The 21,949-nt window shown below is 35.7% G+C and overlaps 1 pseudogene; it reads right to left on the bottom strand.

The window, feature by feature from the left end:
• Nucleotides 1-20,838, bottom strand: part of LOC121317717 — a 28,434-nt pseudogene extending 7,596 nt beyond the window's left edge.
• Between the last annotated feature and the right edge of the window lie 1,111 nt (nucleotides 20,839-21,949).

Below are 21,949 nucleotides of genomic sequence, written 5' to 3' on the forward strand. Positions count from 1 at the left end.
TGTCAAGAGACTGCTGCATGATCTTGGTTAGCGGTTTGTAAATTACTTCTTTCATTTCTTTGAGTACTACTGGGAGGATCTCATCCGGCCCAGGGGATTTGTTTATTTTAAGAGCTCATCCGGCCCAGGGGATTTGTTTATTTTAAGAGCTCCTAGTCCCTTTAACACTTCTGCCTCAGTTATGCTAAAGTTATTTAAAACTGGATAGGAACTGGATGACATGTGGGGCATGTTGTCAGTATCTTCCTTTGTAAAAACTTGTGAAAAGTAATAATTTAACATATTTGCTATTTTTTTTCTTCCTCTACGATTTTGCCATTTGTATCTCTTAAACATTTAATCTCCTCTTTGAATGTTCTCTTGCTGTTAATTGGAAAAACATTTTGGAATTGGTTTTAGCTCCCTTAGCAATGTTTATTTCTATTTCTCTCTTGGCCTTTCTAACTTCCTTTTTGACTTGCGTTTGCAGTTCTGTGTACTCTTTCTGCATACTTTCTTTTTGGTCCTTTTTTAATGCTCTGTAAAGTGCCTTTTTTCGCTGAATATTTTTTTTAATTGATCTATTAAACCATTTTACTACCTTATGTGGTTTATTTAAAGAAGTGAAGTCATGGCCCATACAGGGATCGAACCCACAACCTTCACATTACAAGCACCACGCTTTAACCAACTGCTTTTTGGCAGCTTTGTTCTTATTCTGCCATACCTTGCTTTTGTTTTTGCCAACGTCTCCTTGCTGAAACACAAACATTGGTCACAGAAAAATTCAGCTAACAGTGTCAAACTATAAATAAGGAATAATAATAAATCACATGGCGCGTATCTTGAGTGTTTACATGCCACCTTTAAGCTTGCCAAGCCCCTGAAGCAAGGCATGTGTAACTACAGATAATCTTATTTACTGCTGGATTTCTCAGCTTCAATATTAATATTTCATTTATCATGATACAGAGTAACATTTTACACAACCTGTTTCATTATTTATTTATTTATTTATTAACATTAAGTATCTTGGTACTATAACAAGCATCTTCAACTATAATGAATGATTAAACTTCATTACAAATATATATTTTAATCGATATCTGTAGATCCACTTGTTTGGCAACATACTCCATGAAATTCGCCTCCTTGTTTTTGTAATTCATAATTCAAAAACCTAAACACTCAAATCAACGACAATCATAGTAAAATAAAAAAAATAAAAAGTTGTGATAAAAAAATGTAAATATAGCTCAAGCTAATTTGAAATAAAACATCATTTTTAGATTCTATTACTTTCTGGCAGAACACATGCTTAGATGGAGAGCTGTAATTGCTCAGTTCCCTTTTGTCGTGCAACATAAAAATATGATTCATTCCTATTTTATTTATTTATTTACTTTTTAGCATCGCACCAGTGCTGCCTGGTGTTGCCAGCCATGTCACCTGGGGTGTGAAAGATTCTTATCAGAAGTATAGGTTCTATAATTCTGTGGCAGCACTGCCCAGACTTGCTTGTCGCATCGTGCCCTTGTGGCGGCCTTAAAACTTGGACAACGTATTCTAGTGATATTTTTAATACTGTAGTCTATGCACTAGAAAGTCTAATTTTGTAACAGCAAGGCTAAAAACGTTCACCTACTGTATTAGATAAAACTGGTCTCTACAAAGAATTTATATTCTGAAGAATTACTGTACTGTGGCCAGTATATGAGGTTATTGTTAATGTGCAAAAAGACCTTACATGAAAAAGCTTTAATAAATTTAAATTCAGCAATGTTGTACAACTATTTAAAACCAATGCTAGGTTGAATGATCAGGTTTGTTATGTGTAATAAATTGTGTAGACAGAAAAACTAGTCATTTCCATAATATAAAGGAAATTACTATATAAACCTACCCCCTCTTCTGTATTAAGATTCTCTGGTGCACACACTTGTTCCGACTCCTTTTCAAAGAAGTCCTTTAAAATAAGAAATGGAGAAAAGTTTTTTCTTTTTTACTTCATCACAAGAGCTTACTATTTTACTCTGAACATAGTCCGGCCTGCAGTAAAATAGTTTGAGGGGATTTCTATTGTAAATGTGCCAAAGAAACAGTTTTTAGTGCAGTTCAGAGTGGAAAGCTGATTTTACTCAGGGATGGGCTCTGCCATTCTAACTCTTTGTTTCAACCATGTGCTAAACTGAACTATATTCCATTCTCAAGCAAATTCTCATTTCACCTATTAATCCTGTAGCGGAACGCTAAATGTTCAATTTACTATTTGTATCTGAAGAGTAAATTGAAAGATATAATGTAGTGTGAAAGGATCAGGAAACTTTCAATGAATCGGTTTATAATTCATTCAATGAATAATCAAAGTCGCATACAAATGTACACCTCTACAAGGAGAGCGATTCACTTTGGATAAACAAAGGTTCAAGACATATTATTTTAAGCTTTTGGTTATCACACATCTTCCAGCTATGAAAATCTCCTTCCAAATTACCAGCATTCTTTTCCTTGTTAGGGTGACAGTGACTGTAACAATTGACCCTGCTGTAACGTTATTGCTGTCCTCATCGTCTAGCACTGCAAAAAAAAAAAACCAAAAAACAAACAACTCTTCAATTAAGGGTTTTCCCCATCTCAATATATGAAAGAATAAATTATACAATTAAATGCTTTAAAATGTTATAACATGCTGAAAAAGCTGACATACAACAGCAGTGACTTAACTGTTTGCAGTATTTACTTGTTTTAAAGTGTTTTTTTTTTTTTTTGGAACAACATTACAGATACTGCTTAAAAATGCTTAAATACCCCTGATTCCACTTAAAGAGTAAGTAGCGGGGTGCTGAATAATATAGCGTTATACATCCCTGTGTGTTGTTACAACTTTTTAAATGTTGTTAACTTTTTCATTGTTAACATCCTGACAACTTTTTACACTTATAACTTTAAAGTGTTTCAAAGCCCTTTTCAAAATGTCCGATTTAGTGCACTGGGGTTTAAGATCTGTCCTCTAAATCACTGTGATTCTTTTTAATAACATAAGTGCTCTGGCTTTTCTCTTTAGTACCAGATCATGGATAGTTATCCGTTTGACAATGTGGGCAATAACCCTGTGACGGAAACATGAGTTCTGGTGATGAATCTTCCTCCCGACCTGTGAGGGCGCTAAAGAACGAGAGGAGAAGTATCTGGAAGGGCTGGCCTGACAGTTCGTCAGGGAAGTGGGTCAGCCTGGAAAGAAGCGAGACTCTGTTGTAAGACCGTATTGATTTTAAAGGTAAACGAGAGGCAGCTGCAAGTAATAAGGCAGTTGCAACCGTTTACCTCGATATCATGCGGGATTACATATAGGGGCCAGGGTAACGCTGATCTTTTCCTTCGTTTGGGAAACTGAGGAGAGAAGGACTGAGAGAGGAGCTCTCAGAGCGTATTACATGTTGTGTGTTGTCTTTGTTTGTTTATAATTGTCTGTCTTTTTCGCACCAATAGACAGTTAACGCACACCTCCGGAGCTGTCGCCACGTAAAGCACTATCCGGAGCACCACTGCACAGAGCACCTGCACGTTTGAATATCACCCAGGACTGGTGACCGTGCCTTTGTTTGTGTGTGAGACTGTACTGTGTTCTTCACCATCCCCACGCTTTACACATTGTTGTGTACTGCCGGGGATTTATTATTTGACGGTCGCCAGACCTGGAAACAGCACAAATAAACACTTGTTCACTGAATCACTGTTGTCTGTTCATCACTCCTGCATCGCATCACCGCTACACCTTTTCCCCTTACCAACCACTTTGCCACAAACCTTTACACAATATGTGCACTAGAGCGGACACTTTGAAAAGAGCTTTATAATAATAATAATAATAATAAATAATAATAATAATAATGCTGCAAAGTGCTTCACATGAATAAAACATTGACAAATATTAATAAAAGAATGCAAGAAAAGCAAGAAGAGAAACACAGAATAGTAAAACAAGGCAGAGAATAAAAGCAGCATCATTGTATCATAAAAATGCTACATTATAAAAGAATGTTTTTAATCTTGTTTTAAAAGCAGTAACATGTGGTACTTGATGCTTCTCTTACAGAGCTAGGCAGATCATGCCAGAGTTTTGGTGCCCTATAACTGCATGCTATACCATCTGTGTTTTTTTTTGTTATTTGTGGGACAGTAAGCAACCTGGCATTCTGTGATCTGAGTGGGTGTCTAGGTATTAGAAGATAACTTAAATATGATGGTGCAAGGCCATTTAATGCCTTAAGTTAAAAGCAACACCTTAAAATCTATCCTGAATAGTACCAGAAGCCAGTGTAGAGATGCTAGCGCAGGAGTAATGTGATCTTGTCTCTTAGTCCCGGTTAAAATTCTAGCTGCAGCATTTTGTATAAAGTTGCAGTCGGATATAACATGGCTATGACTACCAGAGAATAGGGCATTACAATAATCAATTCTAGAAGATACAAAAGCATGCATCAATCTCTCAGTATCTGAGTGGGAAAGAATACTTATCAATTTGGCTATATTTCTTAGATGATAAAATACATTTGAATAATATTCCTGATGAGTGTCTCAAAAGAAAGATTTGGGTCGAAGATCACACCCACATTTTTCATTTTGTCTGCAAGTTCACAAGAGAAACCACCAAGGAGCAAATCAGACATATTACTTTGTTGCTTCTCAGATCCCAGAATCATCACTTTTATTTTATCTGAGTTTAGCCTTAAAAAGCTTTCAAGCACCAATGTTTCTTTTATGTAAGCAAGACTCAAGACTCAAAATATTTACAGCTGAGGTGTCACCCTCTTTTTGGGATAAATATAGCTGTGTATCATCAGCGTAACAATGAAAACACTATGTAACACAATTTTTGTTCCTGGGTAGTAAATGTTATTTCCTAATTGCTTATGCCTCAAAAGTATAGAAAATGGCTATTATTCCCCACAGACTTTGCTTTTGTGACCAGGACAGTGATATTTCAAAATATTACTATTTCCAATGGGAAAACGGGCAGATGTGTGTCTTTTCGTTCACATAAAGTTAGAAAAAAACAACATATGAATCCAAATTAACATGTATTTGTTGTTTTTTTCGGACTTTATGTGAACAAAAAGACACACATTTGCCCATTTTCCCATTGGAAATAGTGATATTTTGAAATATCAATGTCCTGGTCACAAAAGCAAAGTTTGTGGGGAATAGCAGCCATTTTCTATACTTTTGAGGCATAAGCAATTAGGAAATAACACTTACTACCCAGGAACAAAAAAAAATAAAACATTTGTTACACGGTGAAATTAACCCTACGCATAATATTGCCCATTAGCAACATATACAAAGAAAACAGAGTTGGGCCAAGAATTGAGCCCTGTGGGACCCAGCATGTAACCTTTGACAAAAACAAATTGCGACCTGTTGAAGAGAAAGGATCGAAACCAAGGCATAACACAACCTGACAGTCCTACCAGATTTTCAAGGCAATCAATTAAAACAGAATGATCAAGTGTCAAATGCAGCACTTTAATCTAATAGTATAAGAATCAAATGTGTGTCTGTGTCAGAGGATAACAACACATCACGAACCACTCTAAAAATTCTGTCTCGGTAGAGGTCTGCTTGGGCCTAAATTTAAAACCTAATCTGAATCCAACCCCAACCCGAGCCCGAGACCTATGAAATATTTGCATAACCGACCTGACCATCTCCACAAATACACTGATGCACAAAAGAACCAAAACACTCTGGTCTAATGGATTTAATCAAATATTTTAAACACAGATAAACAAAATCACAGAAAATGTGAACAGAAATACAGATCAAAGAATAATGATAAGTTTTCAGCATGAAATGTCACACACTGTCAATATGAAAACATTACAAAGTTAGTATCAGGTATGACCTGCCTGAGCATTAACACAATCCTGGCAGTGTTGACGCATAGACCTGATCAGCCTCTGGATAGACTGCTGTGGATGTTCCACCACTCTTCCTGTGCAGCTGCTGCCAGCTGGTGAAGGTTGGCTGGTCGCAGTTGTCTCCTGTGGATGGCACTGGCGATTTGGTCCCACAGATGTTCTATTGGACTTGGGTCAGGAGAAAAAACTGACCACGGCAAGATCTCGACATTGTTTTCCTGAACAACACAACAGTCATCATAACGCTCATCACGATGTCTCTACACACGTTGTCCTCTGTCAGGTCTGTCAAGGGCAAAACGGCATTCATCTGTGAATAAAACACTCCACCTCTCTCTGCCGCCACCTCAGATGTTCTCTGGCCCAAAGAAGACACCGATTTCATCTCTCATCTGTCAACATGTTACCCCTGAACGTCCTCCAAGCATGCAAATCATTTTCATGCAGACGGCGAGCTACAGTCATTCTGCAGATTTGTGGGTTATTTCTTCCTGGAATTTCTCGTGCTGTAGCCACTGCAGTCTGAAAACGATTACACAGATGGATCAGTCGGGTGTGGTGACCCTCTGCCTTCCAGGACGTGGCCTGTCCCTCACAGAGCCGGTTTCCTGGTTTCTCTGGACTAGTCTGCTGATTGTTGAAGCAGAACAATTCTCAGGGCAACTTCTCTCACAGACAGACCACCTTCAATCATGCCGACAGCAACTAGGCGATCTTCATTACTCAAGTGGGGCATGGTCGTATCTTTCGATGTTCTTGCGTTAATTAAAATCATGTCTTTTCGAATGACTATTTATACAGATTCTTAAATCAATTCATTTTTGCAATTTTAACCCAAAAATGTTCATTCAAATACCAAACACTGAGCATCTGGTGTTTTTATGAAATCACATGACTTGGGCTCAGTATTTTGTTACCCCAAGGAACAATACTACTCAAACAAACAATCAACAAACCTATCTGCCCATTATTTTAAATGTAAATAACATTAGGGATGTGCCCAATGATCTACTGATGTAAAAGTTAGACTGTTGTGTTTTCATTGTGCATCACTATATATTCCTAACATACGCTATTGTAACGAAGTAACTTCAGGTGTACAGAATTCCTGGTTTCCAGTTAAAACATACATAAAGAAAGAAAAAAAAATCATTCTCAATCCTATCTCATTTACTTCCTTTCCTAATAATCCAACACTGCATGATTTAAAAGATGACAACAGGCTTCTTCAAAACTTTGTTACGAAAAATATCCGCTAAATTAACATTCAACAACAAATATACCACAACTATGGCTTTTAAAAGCTACAGGACAAATACATAACTTTTCAGTGTGCCGCTGCAGAGATGAATTTCCCATCTTTTTGCTGTCATATTTCAGTAATACTTTGAGAGAATTGCATTGTACAAAGCCACGTGGACTTTTACTATCACTGAATACAACGTCGTAATTTTTCCAAACGGTAGATTTAGACGTACCCTTTCCAGCAATGGAACATTCCACTGCTACACATTCTCCTGTGATATTTATTTATTTTTCTATTTTTTTTTTACTCCATCAGCCTACATACACATGAACCAGCTATATATCATGATTGCCGTGAAGGCATAATTAGTGCTATAAAGCGGGTCATGATATAAACCGAGTTTCACGTTTGCCTACGACAGCACAGTACAAATGAGAAAAAAATAAAGAAAACTAACTGTGAATTAAAGAGCAGTGTTTTAATACTGTACATTTATCATTCTTTACATTTAAACACATGCATATAGTTTACAACAGGACAAATACGTTTTGCATCATTAACTGGAATGAAACAGTTTGTGTCATTATCTAAAAAAGGCATGAATTGTTGACTGATGAGTGCTATCAATTAGGCGTTGCACTTGGTGTTTTTATTACTGTTGTGTGCATTTGTACAAGAATGACTTAAAATTTGGTGTAGCTATAGACTCAAATATAAATTTAGGATTATTCTTGTTTACTTCAATGATATTTAAATAATACACTGATGTTGCTCAGGATAGTGCAGCCAAATTAAATAATGTTATAAGTGTAAAAAGTTGGCAAGATGTTAACAATGAAAAGAAATAAGTACGTTATTTAAACAGCTGTAGCTACATGTGAGGATGTGTAAGCTACAGTTTTCAGAACCCCACTACTTACTCTTTAAAACACGAAATATTGAAAGATTTCAAGTAAACTGAATCCTATACTTACAAGCAAGCAGGAAAAGCATGCTTTCCACTTGAGAATGTTTAACCAAAATACACCATTACTATTACTAGCTAGCAATGTCTGCCAATCTGCCAAACCAACAAGCCCAAAGATTTTTTTAGGTTTTTATCCACCTTATCAAACATCAATGCAAACATAACTTTCTTTTTTTTCTCCAGAATTGTTTTCTAAGCTTATTTATAATTTTTAGGCCTTCTCTCTCTTAATGTACATACCTTGTAGCTTTATATCAATTGTAACGAGGGGAAAACTTCCAACAACTGCCATAACTTCATCATATTTCTCCTCCCCGAAGAAGCGAAGCATATTCCGTCGGTCAGAGTCTTTCAAACTAACCAAGTCCTGGAGGCTTCTCACTTTGTACTGTGGGGGAAGAAAACACATAAAAATGAAGGTGCAATGAGTAGACTTATTTCTGTTAAGAGAATGAATAAAACTGTTTACATTTAGTTCGGTTCAGTTTTACAGGTTATGCTCATTTGGATTTCTTTAATCAAAGTATTTTAAATCAATCAAACCGAGTTAAACCGCTGTTTGTCGTGACCAATCACCAACTCCCTAAAGGCAGGTAATTTGATTAAATAGGAAGAGGTAATAAAATTCATTATTGTTTTCTTACTTTTTTAGAAACACAGTATATCAGATGCTCTTCTTCAAAGTATGGGAGCTGCAGCAATGGAGATCTGGACTCTTGCAGGCCTTGCACGATCATCTGGGAGAGTTTCATATGGTTCTCAATGGACACCAAGCGAGGAGCAGAAAAACCTACATTAAACAAAAAAAAACGTGTTTGAAATATTGCACAGGTTTTTATAATCCCTCTAGTTAATCCAATCAATACAGGGTGGTTATAAATGCACTTTGCAATGAGGTTGTGGAATAAACGTTTGGCAAATGGAGGCATGAAACGAATGGCAAATATCTCAAGTAAGGGATTTGTCTCAAGACAGGGTTCAATCATCAAGATATTAAAAACAAAAATGGCAGAAGAATGTAGCATTATCACTGGACAGGCAGCATCGCTTGGTGGATGCATTTTTTGTTGTTTTTTTCTATGTGCAACAATACCACATTTTGGTTCTGAAGACTAAAGATCAATCCTTACCCCCACGGCTATTTGCCATCATAGTAAGCTGACAGCCGACATTAACCATTTCTTGTAGCAGTGCAGGGCTCTTTCTCACAACAAACTGTTGATCTAAACACCAGAAAAGATAAGAATATTAAACACAACAGATCGTATGCACAGATTGTATTACTGATATGTAGAGCCGTGTCTCATTACACCCCATTCAAAGTATGAAAACAGAAAAACAGCCAACAATGGGACTTGAACTGATCACTGGTGCCGATCTATTGAGCTTACAAATAAATCACAGCTGCAATAGTTGGGGCCAGCAGTAAGTTTCAAAATTGTGTAGATGTGACTGTTATAGAATAAAATCTGGTCTTGTCCTGGCATTAGTAAGATTAAATAGAATAAATTAAATGTTCCTACCTTAAAAAAAAAAAAAAAAAAAAAGACTGCACTAAGATATATACTGGATTCTGCCCAGGGGGCATAAAGTTGTCATTAAGGTAAAATTCTGTGGGGGCGCGTTGACTGAGGCAGGGATGAAATTACAGACATTATTGCAGAGGGGGTATTTTTAACATTAGGTAGATAGACTACGTTTACAATTAGGCATGCTTAAAATTCAAAGGTAGAGCACAGCACACAGTCACGATAAAGAATCAAGTGCAGTAACAAATTTATTGACAATTCAAAGCTGCTGCAGTATGTCCACTGTTTTGTCATTTCAAATCTTTTCACAAAAGAAAATTAAACTTTAAAGCTTCAGGTGAACACCGCCAAAATAAAAAAAGTCAGTACATTGAAATAAATAAATAAAGTGACATTTTTCGGTCTGCTAAAATAAAAGGCTTTTCATATTCTTTGCAAGTAAGAAATTGCCAGTGTCCAGTGTGAAAACACAGCACGAAATAATAACTCAACATCCAAAGTAGCACTATAGTATTAAAATGTTCAATACAAAAAAATGGTGCAATATTTCTCTTCAAAACCATAAATTAATGGGTGAAAATTTGACTTTCAGCTTAAAGTTGGGGTGGGTGATCATTCAAACTGGGGCGTTGCCTCGGCAGAATCCGGTACAGTCGCCACCACTTACACTGTACAGGATTATTTCGGGCAGCCTTTTATATCGGACAAATAGTGTTTGCTGTTTGCCCTTTCCATCGATTTCACAACAAAATGCAGAGTTTATAATGTGTTAAGCATGCCATATATTTGGGCAAACTCAGCTGCTCAGATCTCGTTATGTGCCATTCACATAGATTTAAATAATAAACGCACTGCTTTATACTGTAGTAATCGCTCTTACTAATCCAAAATCAGCTGATTTCACCTTGTTACTTTGCCATTCACATAGATTTCAATAAAAAGGCAGCAAAAAAGCTTGACAGATTACTGTACTTATTACATTCATAGGTTTTAATTAGTGTAATGAGTTTCTTAATAAATATTTTAACCACATACACGCTTGTTTGTTTTGATTACTGTACGGTGATTGGGGAACATTTTGAATATCAGGTTATGTCTAAGCGGTAGTGACTGTATCTCTCTATTTATATATACCGGTATATAAAAAAATATTTTTAAAAAGGCACCGGAACATACTAATAATGCCTTCACAGTAACATCTGGTGAAAATACAACAATTTCATCAAAAACCTCAAACTAAAATTATTTTAAATAAACCCAGAATATACAGAAAACACAATCTAGTAATAATAAAAGAAATGTACTTGGTATTTCTACATACTACCACGGAGTGTTTTACAGTTTTACAAGACAAAAAAAAACTAGGATCTTTAAAGGTGGAACTACCTTCTTTTATATCCTCCCACACCTCCATTCTGGCAAGATGGGAAAGCATGAGGACTCTGGCCTTTAGACTGTATGGGTAGCAAAATGGAGGCTCCTTCTTCTTTAGATTGATATTTCCAAGGTCCCAAATGAGCTGAATGTTAATAAATCCAGTTAACACCCATCTGTTGTCGGCTGAAAAGTCAAGTTCCCTTGATATAAAATGATCTTACAGTATACAAAGAATTTAGGTTACCTCAGGAACTTCAATGTTATCTGTTGGTCTAATTGTTGCCTCCTTGTTACTGCGTGGGTCAAATTCAAAAGCCGCTGTCAGAACCATTCCCAGGCCTGCACAAAAAAATTCTAATTAAATTTATTAGACAAAAAACACAAAAACCGTAAGAAGTCACATCTGAAAAGGGATATTAAGTCAGTGTTTTTATTACAGATCTGCACTATATATTTGTATCCTTTTTTTTTTTTTTTTTGCAAAAGTAGTAAATAATGGTTTGCATAGCCATGTGTGAGCAAGACTCTTAGAAATTAACATGTGTGCACTCATGCATATATTCCAGGCTGTCCAGATCAATATTTATTCTTTGCAATCACACAGCATTTCAACTTGTAAAATGTAATCATTTTAGAAAGGGGTACTTACGTTTCATGTTCATGTTTGGAGTTTTATACAAAAAGTGCATGAAGAGCTGTGTTGTGTTAATAAGAATTTGGTCTCCACTGTAGCGTATTGAACGATACCACCAAGTACCCTAGAAAATGTGGGAAACAAGTTAAAAGTGCCAAAACAGGCCATTACACAATGAAATTACCCAATGGACCTTTTAATCTAAAAAAGGAGGAACTATCACCACTGAGATAATTAAAAAGCGTATACTAAAAAGTTTATGACAATAAAACATGAAACACAATGTAGGGTCCCATTTAAATGTCAATTGAAATATCAGTACTTACCACAACAACAGGAAGAATAACCATAAAAGCTAGTCCGTACACAAGCAAGACCTGAAAAAAAAAAATTAAAATAAAATAAGGGATTAGAATACATTTCTTTCAACAACATCTTTTCAAGAACAATATGGCAGACTGTTTTGAACTAGTTTTCACTGTGAGTAAACTTTTAGAAGAGGAAATGTTTACCTTATATTTGAAGTATGTTGTTGTTTTTAGGCTTCCAAGTTGGCTTGGGAAGCCTACTGTTATTGTAAAGGTCTTTTTATTATTATTATCATTGTCGTTTTTCCTCTCAAAACTTTAAACTGCTCCTGTTTGCATGCTTTGTAACCAATCAACATGAAACTTGGTAGCATCCCGTGTAGACTACAGTTCAGATGCAAAAAAATATATATATATATGCGCTGCTGCGTCAACCAAGATGGCGGCCTGACGCATTTTTGGGAAAGGCTTTTCAAAATCTTCTTCGGAACTGGTGAACCAATTGATCTGAAACTTCAAATACATCAGCAACCAAACCTGCTTCAAGTTTGTGAAGCAGAAGTTGCTGAAATAAATTTTACTATCAAAATGGCTGCCACCAAATTCACCAAAATGTGCCACAAACATGAAACTGCTTCTGTTTGCAAACTGCTTAACTAATTCTTAACTTGGTAGGCATCAGGACAATGGAATTAATATATGGCAAAATGGTGTTCTTTTGTAAAAGAAGATGGTGACCAGACCTACGTTTTGTTCATAAAATGTAAAACCGCTTCAGTTGAAAAATTGTTCATTTGATTACCTCCAAAGTTGACAAACATCATCCCTGTGTCAATACAATTACATTTTTCAAAAATGGTGTTTGTGCTAAACCAATAAGGCCATCTCATGAATTTATTTAAAAACCTTTCAAAATCTTTGGTCAAATGTAAAACTAGCTATAACTCCTTACAGAGTGTACATAGATTAATGGTTACCATAGAACACAAACAGGAACCCACATATGCTCTATCCAAAAATCACCTTTCCTGTGACCTCTCAAAGGTAAAATGTAAAACTAGCTTATAACTCCCTACAGTGCACATAGGGTTATGGTTACTATACAACACATTTAGGAATCCATATATTTTAAAAAATTACCCTGATCGTGACTGACCTCTCCTTAAGGTTAAATGTAAAATTAGCTTATAACTCCTTACAGTGTGTAGACAGGATCGTTGTTACTATTGTGTTATGTTAAAGCATCGTGAACTAATGCAGTATTTTTATTTGAAACTCCTCCGTAAAAATGATCTGTTGCTGACACTTGTGCTGCGATGCTACAGCTTGCCAGAACCTCCAAATGGTAGAGCTTGGAAGCCGACAACTGCCTCGCAGTTCTACTTTTCTTTTTTGTTTTGTTTTGTTTTTTTGAAACTTACCAGCATGGAATTTTTCTGGTCCACAATCCAAGCAATACCAAAACTTGTAGCTAGGAGATTAAACAGAATGCTATTTAAAACACAAAATCAATGTAAATCATTTATTGTTTAAAAAAGGGGGTAGAAGTTGTACTGTACATTACAAGTATCTGTCATTCACTTTCACTGGAATTTCAGCACAGGAGAACCAAACTGCAAAGGATGTCATTCACAGAAATGCGTAGCCTGCCCTGAATGACTAATCATACTGAGAGTAGAAGCAGAACATAACTGTAAAGACTAGTAAAGACTAAATATTGCTGTGAGGACACTTACTGTAGGTAAAGGGACTAGACTGAATTATACCCTTGTGTACAGACTGTATGAAAGATCTGTATCACAGTTTACCTTGCGGACCATCAGGGTTGCCGTACTTTTGCCAGTAGACTCTTCATTTCGAGACTCTTCATTTGTTAAACTGTTGAAACAAATCTTTTACTAGGATTGATATGTAAACAAGAGGAGTCACACGTTTTACCTTTGTGTAAAGGAATATGCTTCTTTATTTATTCATGAATAGTTTATGGGCAATAATGCTGCAAATATTTAAATCCATTTAGAAACATTACACCAAACATCACATGTAATATAAAGTCAAATTAGTATCCTTATTTGACTGTTTTGGTCATTGATAATTAAAGCTACAACAAAATGCAGAAAGTAATTAATCAACCCAAATCTTTCATTAATTTCGCTTTACAGCATATATCCACTCAAACTATCTTCAACAAACTAAAGAAATAGCAGGCTGAAAAAGAAATAGGTTAAAACGTACTTACGCTGCATGAGCTTTAGCAATTCTCATAAACATCACCTCATCTCCTCCCTTATCTGGATGGAACCTGAGCGACAGTAGTCGGTACTGCCTTTTAATTTCTGAGACAGATGCTCCCTACAAGAAAATGTACCACAGTTAATCTGGATTCTATGATGAAAAATTACAGACTATATCAGTTATGTCAATTGTTAAGAGTGGTGTATAAGCATAAAACAAAAGAATTACAGGAGTTACAACAGATTAAGGACAAGCATTTTAGCATGTGTTCATGACAAAAATATTGGCACCACTGCTTTAGTTTTTCGTGTGTCCTGATTTTGCTTTTATTACAATATTTAGACGTTTATGATAATTCATAACCAGTATGTTACATATTTTTGGTGAAATCTGGGCCCATTCTGTCTTGTATATTTCAGACAAATTGAATAAGCAATGTTTGACTACAGATTTTATTTTTTTATATATTTATTTTTTTAAGATCAGTCCAAAGCATTTCTACTGGATTGAGATCTTGTGATTGCGAAGGCCATTCCAGAACTTTATTCCTCGTTTTCTTCCAAGAATTCCAGAGTTGATTTAGCTGTACGCTTTGGGTCTGTTGTTGTGTTGGACTGAACTGTCTGCCAATCAGCCTACGAGCAAATGGTATCATTGTACTTGGTAGAATGCTTTAATTCATGGTTGTACTAATTTGAATCTCCAGTCACTGAACTGCTAAAACACTTTCATATCATGATCAAACCACCTCCACGTTTTCTTCATGGGAGGCTTTCTTTTTTTTTTTCTCTCTAAACATACTGTGGTCCACTTCTGGGGTAAGTTCGGTTTTATTCTCATTGGACCAGAGAATTTGGTTTAAGAATGCTTCAGATTCCTGTTCATATTTTTTGGCAAATTTTAGATGGTTTTTTTCATGAATTCTTCTAAATCTTTCTTTAATTCCTTGGCTGTTAATCTTGGATTTTACCGCAATTTTCTTTCTTTCAACTGGACGTCCACGTCTTTCAAGCATTCCAGTTTAATTTGTTGTGGCACTTCTTGATTATTGCTCTGGATGTGGATTTTGGTATTCCATATTTCTTTCATATTGTTCTGCAGCCATTTCCTTTGTTGTAGTTTGCTTCAAATGCTTTTCTCAAACTTGCTGTAGAATGGAAAACTCTGGTACAAATTGAACATTTAGCGTATCATACATTTTAAAAATTAAACTTAAACCAATGGGTCAAATATAGCCTCACAGGAGGTGAAATAGGTTGATTGCAACTTAACTGAAATTCTTATCATTCCCAGCTTTTACTTCTGAGTATTTAGCCAGACATTCTAACTGCACGCAAGAAACACAAGCCAAGTGAATGCATTTCCACACATCAAAAACAATGGCTCACCGGGTCTAAGCTTAGGACCTCATAAGGGTTGTATTCCTGATATTCCCTGTCTATTTTTGAAACTTTGTAGGCAAGGAACAAAAATAGCACCCATCCTATAAGTAGGGCAACTTTCCTGTAATAAAAAAAGAACATTATATATATATATATATATATATATATATATATATATATATATATATATATATATATATACACACACACACAAAAGTAACAAAATGGTATTGAAATGCTTTCATTCACCAATTATAGCTTGACAATGTGTGAATACTATAAAACCCCACATTAAATGTCACTCACATACAAAATTCGATCTTTTGAAATAAAATCCACCACCAAATCATTCTATGTTGCAACTCTATATTGCGGTACTTGAGTGCATTAAAACAGGGTATATTATGCCAAAGCACTGGGGAGGGGGGGTACTATAGCAGTTGTAATGCTTCAGTAAAATATGTATTGAATACCTAGTGTACAAGACATTGTAAGAGAAGTGCTATGGTAGAATATGTACGAAACACTAACATTAATAACTTTAATTTTGAAAACTGAACACCATCCCTCTCCCTCTCCTGTTATCCAGAGGCAGAATTTCTTCGTTCGCTATCTCAACAGCAAAGCATTGTATAGCGTAAGCTCTATTGAAAGAGGCACAACCAATCTCCAGGATCACTTGACAAGTTGTGTGTAAGTTCAAGTTATTATTATTTGTATTAGTAAAAGTAGTATTAAAGTAGTAAAATGTGACTGTGCCTGACAACAAGCTGGAATGGTGACTGTTAATTAAAGCTTTGTTTTGCCCAAGTCTGCTGCAGTTCTTTTAATTGGCCACAATAAGGTGCTGCTGCAATGCAAACTTACTGTATATATCATAAGCAGCATCAACTACGTGTACATAAACAACACAGATTTGTATTTTTATTTAAATTATAAAAACAGGATTACTGTTCTATATAATGTATTTGTAAACTACATGTGAATCTTTTATTCCATTTATAGCTGTAAAATAGGAAGAAATGTAAATATTATAAACTATAATACTAAAATATTATAAATATAAGAAATAGCTAGTAGCTATGGTGACATCACCAGTAAATTATGGTGTCAGGTTTAGTAGGCTTTCTGGAAACCCACTCACTGCCAGTTTGCATCTTTGTCCATCAAATGTTAGAATTACAGTGTGCTAAATGGTAAGAATTCAATAGCGGATTTAGAAAATTCCACTTTGTTTAGATTCTGGTATATACTTGTATCAGTCGATACACAGGACAGCAAACACAGCTACTGATTACTGTTTCTTACTTAAATAAACTTTCTCGTTCAGTAATGTAACGATTGATTTGGGGGGGGGGGGGGGTAGTAACACTCACTTTAGTGTTGGAATAATGCTTTGTTGCGATTTCATCAACCGCAACCGGTACCACAAACATCTTCCATGCACTTTTCTCAAAGCCTTTAATCGGAGTTGCTCTGTTAAGGCAAAAAACAAAGCTGAAACCAACAACCTCTCCTCTCTAAGGATTTTAAAACTCTTGCTTCCTTGACCTTGTATCTCCTTAGCTTGGCACGTGGCCCAAATTCACCTATGTTGGAGTGACTGGCTTTTCATAAAGTGCAGCTGTGACCTCGGAGGGATGATAAAACCTTTGTTTCTGCTTAATAAGCTGTTTTGAACCTATGTACTAAAACCACTTTAATATACATGCTATAACTTTAGGCAAGTGTCTTGGAACTCATAACACGCTATACAATTAGAACATGTAGGCTTTTTCTTATAACCACAAACCTTGTGATGCGTGGGTGTAGCGCTTTGCTGCCTGTGAAAATTAAGCAAAACTCATATCTTAAATGTAATGTAACATCTTTTTATCTGGGTTTCTGCAGACATTGGTAAAGTGAAGAAGAAACGCAAATGTTACCTTTTAATGTGCTGTGTCTCACACCATGCATCATGCTGGAGAAATAAGACCAAATTTGGTCAAGGAAAGTACACAAGGTAGTTGTATATCTGTGCTGCTCTAAGTTATTCCCGGGCTCAGAAAACAACATCTCTGATGCTGTGAAAGGTGGGCTCAGCTCAGAAACATTTGTGTGCCATGCCGGTTCAGAAAACAGCCAACATCTCTGATGCCATGAAAGCTCAGAAGTAAATAACATCTACCCTGATGCCAACTCAGAACACCATCAACTGATACTTGTATGTGAGATCACTCATGTTTCGCTTTGCTAGGATACACACTAGGCCCCTACATTCCTGTTGGACATACCGTGTAAAATGAGTTGAGTTCACTGGTGAATATGCATTTTTTTTGCACTAAAAAGTTAAAAGAACACAATACCTTTATGTTATGTATAACCATTTCAAAAGAATGCCAATATGAAATCTACTGATTACCTTTTGGTTCAAAGTATGTTGTGTTTGGATTATATGGCGCTATTATATATAAAAAGAAGCTGGACTTAGTACAGTAGTCAAATCAGTCAGGATTTGTGGGATTAATTAAAATGTTTTGCTTTGGACATAAAATGTTAACAGTGATGAACAACCATAGTTCCAAAAGAAATGGCTTCTGTTAAAATATGGTATTTTTATTAGTATTTCAATGTTAAAGGTACATCTGAAGCGGAAGCAAGCATATTATTTTCAGTTGTTAAAAACTCTAAATGAGAAATGTTCTAATCTGAAAGCAAGTTGTGTCATTTTGTTTTTAGTTATTGGATCTTCTGTTAACACAAATAATGTTTTTGAAGAATAAAACATCAATGCATTGATTATCATTGATAAATGCCTATACAAAAATCTAATAAGAAATGAGGGTGCCGATTGCACCACTATAAACATGAACGTGACCCAATAAATATGAAGGTGGATAAAACAGATTAAGGAGCATCCGATTCAGGATATAACTATAGACATTCCTCAAAACTAGCAAATCACACACTGGCCATGACGTTACTTCTGCAACGGGCAGTAAACTGATTTTTATTTTACTTGCTATCCAGCTTTGGATATGGTACAGTAATTTTATCAAGCAGTGTTTATTGTAACACTAAACTTAACTCAGGAAGCCTGTAAATTAAGTTGGCGTATAGAACTAAATGTTTTGCTTGTATGATACAGGGAAGATGCAGTCTTTGTATTCTAGCAACAACTAATTCCACAGATATGATTTGTCAGTCTGCCAAGTGGTCATTTCAGTCAAACCTACAGTTTTTTGTTTTGTTTTATTGAACATTTTTAACACAACTTGATAATGATGTGCATCATATACAATGTCTAACTTTAGAGGACAAATCGTAATATTTGCATTTAATAGTGTAATAAAATGTTTCAATGGTCCTCAAGTGAGAGAAATAGTATGGTATCAATTCTTATTAGAAAAAAATGCCACACTTGAAATGAGTGTGAATACTGTAGGTTGCATACAGAACATTTTCAGAATGGATTTGCTTGCTTTTAATTTATCTGAAGATAAACATAGAGCCTTTTTTTGAGTATTACGCTCCCACGAAATATAACAAGCAGCATTTCAAATGATATATTTTTATCTAAATCTTTTCATGCTGTACTCATTAACCCACGCATTTCGTAAATTCTGGCAACACTGGAACAACAATATTGTTTTTCAGTCTACACCCCCATACATTAATCCAAGTGCATTGCATTCTCATTTCTTATTTCTTTAACCTTGCGTTTACTTGCTATCTCTGTCCCATATCCAGACTTCTAAATGTGGTGCATTGATATTCTGTACATTTGTGGATGTTACAAGACAGGAATATAAGTAGCACTGACTTCCTGAAGTGGGATGTGAACATGTAAGCATGCCATACATTAACAAACAGTGAGAAAGCAGGAATATGTCAGCAAAAGGTTTGTCCAGCAGTGTTCTGTGTAACTATCAATGAAGGAAATATGTAAGGCCTGCTGTGCAACAGATTTCATCTAACCAATTGCAGTCGAAACTCAATTGTCTTTGCCAGTTGGATGACACACATTTTGTTCTAATTGGCTGCTGAAAATAATTAGGTTTGAATATGTGACATATGGCAAATGTATTCGTATTTCAAGGTTTTAGATAAACACATTTTGGACAGTTGAGTGGCAGCTGCATGGACATTCAAATGAATGTAGATCTACTGCACAAATTCCTGCTTTGCTTTCACCATACTTCGTGGACACTCCTCAGGTGGGTGCAAGGTGGTAAGACATCTTGGGGAGTCTGTTTCCCAATCTGATAATTTCCAAAACTGATACCTGGCCAATTAAAACAGAAAAATCTATAATCTTGTAGAATGTGTCACCCAATATTGGCTTTTACAAACAAACAAAAACAAACAAAAATAAATAAAAGTAAAAAAAAAAATGTAATTCTACATGTAATAAGGAACACTATGCTTATAAGAAACACTGCTAAATAATAGTAATAATAATAATAATATAATAATAATAATAATAATAATAATAGTCTAACTGTCACCTTCCCTACAGACAACTCTCCCTACATATACTTCTTGCTGTGCATCTAGCAGCTCCACCCAGGTAACACAGATTTTGAACAACCTGGCAAAAGGAGTTTCAAAATGTTTTGCTTTAAACCAAATTTGAACGACAAACATAAAAAGCGTTTCACAAACATTGGAATTAAATGATGAATTATTAGCTTAGTTGAATCTTTAAGTCAACATGCACTAGCTGTACAGTAAGGGCACGTGACAAATAGACATAATGTAACTTTTTGGGTTCGTTCAAACTGTAAAATGAATCTCATCCTGATAAAATACTGTAACATTGTCATTTCTGTTTCACAACACAAAAACTATACACTTTCTTACGGCCATTTAAACAGGTAGTACACGCTGTTTATTTAGTTCACAATAAGTTATCCATATTTTGTGTTACACGCAGCGTCATGTCATTATTAGTTATTGACTTTTCCAAGTGTCACCTTATTCTGCTGCGACGGTACCTTAACATCCCTAACCACACCTGTATGCCAAATGATAGGCATGATGTTCTAATAAGGGACAGCATTCTGGCCTGCCAGCTACCTAACACTGTCTCGTCCCCTAGCTACCCGAACACTGGTTTTCCGAAGATTCAGCGCCTCACCCCCGTTGTGATGTCGGGGCCAGTAGTAGTAGGTAGCCGGGATGACGATGAGTCCCACAAAGGACGTGAGGAAGTAGAAGAATGTGTTGCCGCTGTCATCGTAGTGAAACTGCTGTCCTGCCATTGCAGAACCTCACTGCTTTTGCCTACAGTACAGACAGGCAAAAAGCAAAGCACACACAACTGCTCGACGCTTCACGGGAACGTGGTACGTGGCCTTACGCATGCGCACTGTTGTCGGTCTCTGTTTTGTCTTACTGTTTGCTGGATAACATTACCTAACAAACAAGTATGTACTGCATTTTACACTCCTCGATTTAACTGGGAACGTTTGCCAACATCTGAATGGGACTACAGCTGTATCAGTGCCAAAGTCACCTCAAGTTTACAAAAATTTTTCACTAGTAGTAGCAATATGGCACTCTTGACTTAATTAGCTGTGTGAGAAAACTGGACAATATAACTTATTATGAGCAGTCTATCAGGTATGGTTGTAGTATTATATTAAATCAGTTTATACTTTTAGTTAAATATTGGTAGCCTTTCCTATATGATTCCATATGGTTAGTTATGCTTTATTATTATTATTATTATTATTATTATTATTATTATTATTATTATTATTATTATTATTATTATTGTTATTAATTCAGGCTACGTTTATATCAATACCTGACTCACAACAAATGTTATTTGGAACCTAGGCCTAATTGTGCAGTGTTTTTATTTTGTTGTTTTAGTAGTGTTTTCAGTCACAATTGTAGTTCAAAGATTTTTAATGTTAAACACGTGTTACTGAATATTATTATTGTTTAAGGGCTATTGCGTTGTAAACCATAGTATAGACATTTTAATTTGAATTTGCATTTGCAGAAAATATATGGTGAGGGTTCCAGACCATCTGATTTGGTGTTGACCTAGTCTGCAATACTTTCAAGGCCATGTTTATTGCAATAAACAATACACTATACTTATTACAGTATTTACTGTAATATTTAACTGCACAGAATTAGTCTCTTGGGACAGACCACTCCCTGGAGTGCTACCACAATGACTTTGAGCGTTGTCCCTGCGCATTCCCCTATATTATCAAAATGTTAACCCAAAACGTATAATGGTTTTTTACTTGCCATATTGTTTTGTAAAAGATACATCCCTCGCCACAGCTGTAAATACAAAATTAGATTAGACACTGGCATACTCTCCCATAAAGAGAATAAAGTACTCCTTCACCCAGATGATTGTCCCTTGC

The sequence above is a fragment of the Polyodon spathula genome, chromosome 6 (genome assembly GCF_017654505.1).
Source record: "Polyodon spathula isolate WHYD16114869_AA chromosome 6, ASM1765450v1, whole genome shotgun sequence".
Lineage (NCBI taxonomy): Eukaryota > Metazoa > Chordata > Actinopteri > Acipenseriformes > Polyodontidae > Polyodon > Polyodon spathula.